Source organism: Camelina sativa, chromosome 5, assembly GCF_000633955.1.
Source record: "Camelina sativa cultivar DH55 chromosome 5, Cs, whole genome shotgun sequence".
Lineage (NCBI taxonomy): Eukaryota > Viridiplantae > Streptophyta > Magnoliopsida > Brassicales > Brassicaceae > Camelina > Camelina sativa.
This window is the reverse complement of record NC_025689.1, coordinates 3,390,554-3,399,898: the sequence shown is the minus strand read 5'-3', so window position 1 is coordinate 3,399,898 and position 9,345 is coordinate 3,390,554.

The following is a 9,345-nucleotide window of genomic DNA, read 5'->3' as shown; positions in this document are numbered from 1 at the left end:
AAAAAATTAGTAACTATTTTGTCTTGATGCCGGTTACCAAAGGGTTAAAGTAGTATTTTAATTAGTGATTTGGTTACTAAAATAGGAAAATATTTATTAAGAAGAAAAAGAATACAAGGTGGGCCAAATCTATTAATGGAATAAATGTATAATTGGAATGAGAAAATTTATAATAATTGATCAAGTGTTTAAATAAATAATGAACATCATAATTAGCACCTGACTAATCAAAATCCTACTTAAATCTCACCGAACATAAGATTTCCAAAACGAGGCGTATGTACGTAATTTGAGTAGGATAATATAATAAAGCCAAGATCCTCAGCAATTGTCTTTTTGGCTTGATACACAACATGTGAAAGCCTGAACAAAACACCATGGATATATGTATATGTAAAGGATGTGTGTGCATGGATGAAGTGGGATAAAATGGTAAAATTGGGAGGGGAAGGTGATGGATAAGAACATAGGCCTAATTTAAGTTAAAAGACAGACAGAAGGAAGGAGTGAAATAAATTTTCATAACTGTTGTGAAATGTGATTTGATGGTTTTCTGTTTGACCGTTGGACCAATCCTCACCATTCTCCTTTTTCCTACTCTTTACTTTACTTTTTTCTTTGCTTTACTTTGTGTGTTTTTTATTTTTTTGGATAGGTATTAAATATTTCTCTAACCAGAAGATCCCGCAAACAAAACTAATTAATCCCTCGATTATACGAAAGAGCTGGGATATTCTTACAATCTAAGGCATGCACAGTAACCAAATGTAGTTAAAATATACCTAATGTCCAATTAACTATTAAGATTAACCTAGAAATATCGAAAATTTACTTATGTAACTATAAATAGGAGCCCTAAATCTTGTAAGCAACATGGATTTTTAATTTTAACTGAAAATTTCTCTTTGCTAGTTCATTTGTTGCTCAAATTGTAAATAAGTTTAGATTACTAAATTCATTTTCTTTTTTATTTTCACATGTTGTTAAGTGAGTGATCTTTTGTAAATTACATTTCTTGTGGACTGAATTATTTATTGACAATTAAATATATTTTAGGATAACTATCATGTATTATAATATTATATGAAAGATGTTAACATTTTGTATATTAATGGTGATGAAGATATGTTTCATAAATAAAAGAGAAATTGCACTAGATGGCAACATAATAGAATAACTAAGAAAATGGGTTAAAACATTTGTTTTTATGATTGATCATCCTTGTGTTTAAACATTACGAAATCCATATTTTTCTTATTTTGTGATACACTATTTTTATATAAATACTTAATTTATCAAATGTGTTTCTATTTTTTCATTTAAACATGTGATCTACTAATTTTAGGCTTTAATATACAAAGAATATCAAATAAATATGTTTTAAATGTAAAATTCATACAGTTTTTTTTTTTCAACCAAACATTAATTAAATTAAAATAAAACTCCAAGATTGGTTACCCAAACCGGAGGAAAAGAGTTTACAAAAGAAATTTCTGAAAGTAAAGATCTTGAAGAACGGGCTAGACAATCTGCCCGTACGTTGAGCTCTCTAGTGATTCTGGTCAGGGAAAAGGAGGGGAAGCATGATCTGAGCACCAAAAACTCCTCCAACAGATTCGAAAAAGCTGGCCAATCATCAGGCATCTCCACCATCGCCACTAGTTCTGCACAATCTGTCTCGAAACTCTGACAATCCACTCCTGCCGCCAATAGTGACTCCATAGCCCAAATCAAAGCTTGTAGCTCTGCATGTAAGGATGTGGACCTGCGCCTTTGGCTCCGTGCTCCCATAAGAAACGTCGAATTTTCATCACTACAACACCACTACCCCAGTCCCTGCAGAGGATCAGAACTCTTCCATGAGCCATCAATCTAACAACAAGGAAACACCCCCCGGTCCTCCAGCATATGCGTAATATGTAAATAGCTATCTGAGTAAGATTTGGCTTCTTCCCACAATAGTCTATCATTATTCGCCTGAAATAAAATTTCCATCGGCTCTGCCTCTAACAGTTTTATCACAAATAAAATTCATACAGTTTTATCACAAATTTTTTGAGTTTTTTTTAATTCTTGAAACTATTTTTTTCTATTATTTGCTAGTAATTAACACTAGAAATTTGTCGATTGTGAATTAAAATTATAAGATGTCGTTTATACAAAACTTCAACTGAAATGAAGGTACAGTGGTTGTTAAAAGAAAAAAGAAAACTAAATCATATATGCTGGTAATCATCAAACAAAGCTATTATTCGACTAACATGCAAGAATCAAATCAATCAGGTAGAGAATGAAATTAATGTGAAACATCCAACCACAGAAGTCAAGACGTGGCTCTGATAATGGCGCAGTCGTGGTCCGAACCCATATATTCACCAGTTGAGAAAGCTGTATTTAACTAGTTGGACTGGACTGGACCAATCAAATTAAATTCATTCTTCTTTATATAATAATAACACATGGATGGGAGAGAGTGGGGGAAGGACATGGAGAAGCGTGTCGGCCGGATCGATAGGGTCCTTCTTGTTTTTTTTTTTTTTTTCCTTCTATTATTATAACAAAACGGTAGTATACAAGAATTAGTTTTATTACTTGGTCATTCGTAAACAAAGTTTTCTTTTTTATTTATTTAAAATACATTTTTTTTTTCTAAAAATGTAAGACCTCATATTAACATCTAAATTAATATGCCTTGTTAGAAAAGTTATTTTAGTTATTAGAATTTTTACATGTAATGAAAAAGATGATGGAATGAAGATCTTGTACGAACTATTTTTTTGTTTTGGTATAGCTTTGTTATTTACGTCGTGCGTTTGAGGGGTGCACGTGCGAGATGATATTTTGAAGAAACAAAAAAAGCTATTTGTTTGGTAATTTCAGGGTAAAAAGGAAAGTGAGAAAAAATAAGAGAAAAAAGAATGACAACACACAGAAGGGCACTGACAGTCGTATGATAAGGAAGTGGTTCGATTTGACGTTTGACTTGTCTTTTCATTCTCTCTCTCTTCTTTCAATTTATACATTTTCATTTTTTTCCCTTTCAACCCATCTTACGTAGTAAATTGTAAATTGTAGTAATATTTCTTTTGTCAAACACATGAAAAAATGGTTTCTTTTCATTATTAACTCAGCGAAATTGATGTTTGTGTACTTGTGTATACAGAAATTAATAAATGTCCTATTTCTCGGGTCTTTTTTCTTCACATCTTACATGTCATATATGTGTGTATGTATATATATATAGGTAAAAGTTTGAAACACACCCTTGTCGTGATTGGCCTAGATTGCGTAAGTCTTGTTGTGTGTTGAGTTTTCCTTCCCACTCTGTCTTAGGTCAATTAATGGTCTTTTACACTATTACTAGGATTAGTGTTTTTACAAAAGACGAAAATATATATTTGGTGGTTTTCTAGAATTTGGATAAAGTCCTCAACGTTTTCACCAAGATTTTTAAACTGTTGCTTGTTAATAGCTGAGAGCTTATACATTTTGAATAGATACCTTGACGTTCTATATCTACAAACTGTAATGAAAAATACACGAATATTGTTTGTAAGAAATTACAGGTACGTAATTTTACTTTTTATCTGATTTTTTTATTTTTAAACAAAGAACAGATGGTAATTGGTAAAAAGATTGGGTAGTCATCTCAATTAGTTACCAGAGAGAGTAAATGGGAAAGCGGGTCCTGGTTTGACGGGATCCTAAAGTTTTTGCTACTTACTATTTGTATATTTTACCTATCTGAATTAGTTTCCTTAACACTCATTTTTTCTGTAAAAGATTCCGTAGCACTCAGTTTATTTATAGTTTATCATATTTCTATAAAATAAATATTTTTATTCAATAAACTTTTAATTTAGCGTAAAGTAATTATTTGAAATTTTTACAATAAATACAAAATGGTTGGAAATTATGTTTCGTTGATGTGTTTATCACCCAAACTATATAATCCATGTTATTTTTAAAAAATGGTTTAGGTCTATACTCCATCAATACTAAATTAGTAAAAAGAGACAAAGAAGACTCCAAAAATGTGAGCATAATTAGAATTAGTCTTTACTCTACATTAGAGTCCATTTTAGGCTAAATCCTTTCTAGTGACCCGACAATTCCACCTATCTTTAGTTATTGTATTGAAATTTGATTATCTTTAAATGTACTCACTAATTATATAAACTAAAGTATATACACTTTATGCTAATACATATAGATTCGGATGATTACGCGAAATATGTAGAAAAATATTTTTTATGATCAATGATTCTATGTGCATGTTTACGATCAATAATAATTAATCCAAACATAATTTAATTAACAATGAAACCCCACATTGTGTATTTCATATTCCATATATGCAACTTTCTGAAAACTTTTTTAAAACATATTTAAATTTATTCCCCATTCCTTTTTCTTCCCCTTTCTCTTTTCTTTATCTTAAGAAATTATTTTTCTGTCATTTGCTTGCTTTTTGTTTTCCATACCCCGACAGCATTAATTATTTATTTATATTACACGATTAAGGGAAAAGTTAAAAGATGCCACCTAAACATCTAAATATTAAACAATTAAAATTGATACGTGGAGAAATATTGATCACTCCATTCCTAAACTACTTAATTTTATCCACTCATACAATGCTTTTTTCTGTCATTTGCTTGCTTTTTTTTTCCTTTCCAAAACACTAAAAGCTTATAGTCTTCGTTTTTCTTTACAAACTTAAATATATAATTAAATAATATTTAAATATATAGTCGAGGTATGTGTGGATTACGTGTATGAAAAGTTAGAAAAATTGTACTAATGAATTATCTATAATAAGAACTCAAAGAAACAAGTGAAACTATTCACATGGCTAATTAATCCTGTTTAATTTGGCAATCTTCACTGTTACAGAACAGTGAACAACTAACGAAATGCTATATGAACAACATGGTTCCACACTATTTTAATGCATTACCAACTTTGACACACACCAAACATAAATATTTACATTAATTTATTAATAAATTACAGGAAGCCAATGGTCCAACTATATGCGAAAATTATGTATGTAGAATCACACTTGCAATTTAGTTCCTGACCTGAATCAGTGAATCTTAGACTACCTTCGAGAGTTTGCTAAAAGTCAGTAGAAAGTTTCCAATAGTCAAAATATCGAAAATAAATCGAAGAACTTTGATGACATATACTCCAAATACAACCGATGAGAAAGGATACATCAGAGCCCATCATTTCCCTAGCATGCTGACATACTCTCTAGGTCTAGGAAAGTGAAAACTCTAATAGTTTGAACAAGATTTGAATTAGCTAAGTATATTAGATTTTGTTGGAAAATACAAGCATATATGTACACATGCGTGTGATTGGGTGTATTATTTCTCTATATATATGTATGTTTGTATTGATACTTTCCCAAAAAGATGACGACAGCTTTGAAAGCAGCCGAAAATAACATGAACCTCAAGAAGTTCCACTCTTCAAAGCCGTCTTCAAGTGAAACTCCTGAAGCTGAAACATCAAATTAACAAACTTATATAGGTACCAAATAATTCATATTTAGGTGTCCACCAATAACCCATGTCTATGCTTTGAATGCAAGCCCATTGGCTGAGGTCGCTTTGACTTTACTTGTAGCCTACAAATAAAATTATAGGGTTCTTGAGTATATGATATAAGTATTATTATAGGGTATGTATGTGTATATGGCCACAATGGATTCATATACATGCACGAATACATATATCTACATAAATTAAAGAGAGAGAGAGAGAGAGAGAGGAGGAATTTTAAGTGGAACCCAACTGAATGTTGTGAGCTGGTGATTCAAATGTTGATGGAAAATCCATAGAGAATGAGAAGTGGATGAGCATATAAAATTAGGTTTTTTTGTGGAGGGAGTTGGGTCAAAACACCACCGCTCAAATTCTCTTTTAAGTGGTTGTGGTGGAAAATATATATGATTGTGATGATATTGTCTCTCTTAATGTTTGTGTTGAAGAAAGTCACCAAATATGCTCTCCATTTCTACCATCCATTCGACTACTCCAAAGATCAAAACCTAATTGCAGTTATAGAAAAACACACACAAGAGAATCGAACTATCAGTCTACTAAAAAATAGTCAAATTATCTGATATTTAAATTCTTGAATACCAACAATATGTGGTTTTATACTGCACATAAATATAACATATCGCGAATACTTGAATAATAGTCTAAAATAGACCCAAACTTCAATTCTAGATAATAGTCTAAAATATACACACTAAAGTTTCTCTTTATAAAATCCACTTATCGCTTGAGGTCGACAGAAGTAAAATGATCCAATTTTATATCAATCCAATATTTTTAGGAATTCAAAATCCAATAACCTAATATATATGCATGCTGTTGTCTGGTACTCTTTTGGTGATAAGATATTAGATTTCTCGAGTAAACTTTTAGAGTTGACAAAAGTCACTTACAAACATTTGACCAGAATATTTATATGTTGGCCACATTATATTTATTACTGATTTTTGTAACTTTTGTGGAAAGTCCAATATGCTTCAGTTGTTGCAATGTACTAACATGGTCGTTGCCCTAAATCATTAGCGTTTGATATATACATCTACTTGACATTCCTCAATTCGTCTTTTGTCTTCACAGCTATCACATCAACCCGTCTATATATCGTGTGCACCCTCCTCCACATATTAGAATCGGTTCTAGAATTTTGTTTTTCTTAATGGGATTTGGAATGATTATACGTCTTCATTGGATTAAAACAGTTTACCTAATAATCTCGAAGACACTTCGAATCGAATCCCTTGCAATCAACTTGCCTAGTAGTCACACGAACCGACAAAAGTGTGTATGCGTAGTTGATTCCAGTTAAGAATATTCTTGCAAATTTCTCATAATACTAGCCACTAGAGACGCAAAAAAATGCATAAAGATATTAAAAATATTAAAATATTTGTCTCTGCAATATATTATCTTCTGCGTCACTGCGAGTAAAATAATAAAATATAAACTATATGACTATATCTATAGTTTATTTATAATGATATATGTTTTGCAATTTCTTACCAAAAATAGTATGACAATTTCAATTAAACCTTTATAGGATTATGTATGGTAGTCTGTAATCTAATAATACCAGAAGAAGAGATATAATTAGAAATGATCTCTCCAAGGCTTGGTACAACAACGAATGAGGAGTTTTCTAATATTAATTGAAAACATAAAATAATTCAAACAACATTTATATATTCCAAAATTATATAAGTATGAGCAGTAAATAATAGAAAGTATAATATCCAAATCAGTTTGAATTAATCAAAATTATAGGAATTAACGTATCTTCTGATTTTCATTTTTTTTGGAATTTAATGGTCATCTTCAGCGCCAAGATATTTATTTTGGTGATTTTTGGTTGTGTTTTTGGTTGCTACTATCCAGATTTAACTCCGCGCGCATGCATGTTAACAAAAATTTATGTTATGTATAATTTTATATTTGTGTTACATATGATGTTGAAAGTTTTTAAATAGAAATTTCTCACTAGTGATCATTATAAAAGTTTGTTAAACAATTCTTATGATTGGTAGGTTTCAATAGTGTATAAGTATAACTGATGTCAAATACTAATGTTTTACTAATATAACAAAGAAAGATAACAGAATACATCATTCTTGAACGATAGGAAACGAACCGCTACTTTAATCACTTAAAAGCAACCAAGTACACATATACATAATAATTCTTGATTCTATAAGTAATCTTGACTCTTTTTCAAATCGCTACTTTAACCACTTAAAAGCAACCAAGTACACATATACATGAGCTATTATAACATTATGCACTAACTTCATGATGTGCATACGACAAAGTAGTGACATATTTGTATTATGGGGTACAAGACAAGGCCCTCGCTCTTAATGTCATCCAGATGGAAGATAAGGACAAACTAATCCATCATTTCTAAACCTCTGAAAGATTTTAGTTTTAATTGCAATCTCACACTAGAGTTAAAATTGTATTCCGATATTCTACGGTAATTTTCACGAAAAAAGAGAGGAAAGCCTAAAGATTTATTTTTATAGTAATTTAGTTAGAGATAATCATATAAATGATCAAATGGGAAGAAATAATCATTTAAGAAAACTAGAAAAAAGAGGAGATTAGGCGTATCTTTCTTATAATGGGAAATGGACTTGACAGGAGAAAGCAGATGAAAATTAAAGAGGAGCACACACTTCACACTTGATGAAAAGAAGAAAGTTTGAGTTTTGGAAAGCATTTAACAATTAATTAAATAAACTATAATAGTATTAAGAGTCAAGTGGAGATTCTTTTGTGTTGTTTATTTTGATAATCTCGGTCCCATTGGCCACAAAAAAGTTAAATTAGTAAAATAAAAGGAAACTTTTAAAGTTGGAATTAAAAAAATAAAAATACATATTATATTCATATTTAGTTCACCATCACTAAAAAATTATTTCATGGATCCCACATTATATATTTTCCCTCAAATCATCCCAAAAAGAAAATCTTTGGCAATTGTGAGAATCAGATGCAAATAACAGGACACAAAAGATTTGAAACTAAACCATATTTATCATCATATATTCATACCATTATACATTTATATAATGTACACATCTATATATAACCTAAATATATAGAATATTATATTTATGTGTGTATATAATTTGGCCCAGAAGAAAAGGTAGGGGATTAAAAAAAAAATAGGTGCTTGAGTCATATTGCAGGCCTTTAGGAGACCAGTAACCCATCTGTATAAATTAACACCGAATGCTAAAAGTGCTTATTGTTTTTCTTAACTATAATTATTACCAAACGATATGCGATGTTCAATTAACAATAGAAAGTTACCATATCTATATATTTACATGCAGTTTCACAATATGTATATATGTTGCATGTGTGTGTAAAAGGTAGACAAGGAAAGCTGGAATTTTACTAGGTTATAGATTGCTGCAGAAGGAGTGTTTGTTAAGGATTGCAGGTGATTTGAATTATGCAGAAAAAGGGAAATTTTATACAAGTGGTGTAGCAGTAAACTTAAGTTGCTTTTTTTCAACAATTAAAACATTTTGTTTAGCATAGATATATGTTCAATCCAAATAAGCGAATCAATCTGAATCTAAAGGGGGAAAATATCGTTCCCAAAAATCTTTTTTTTTTTTCTTTTCAAAACCCTAATTAAGCTTCTTTTGTTTAATGGTAATATTTTTTCTATATACCAAAAAGTGAAACGAAATATTTTCTATATACTATCTTTTAGGTCCAAAATAAAATGAACTTTTAAGAATGATATATGTTTGCGACTGGTGTA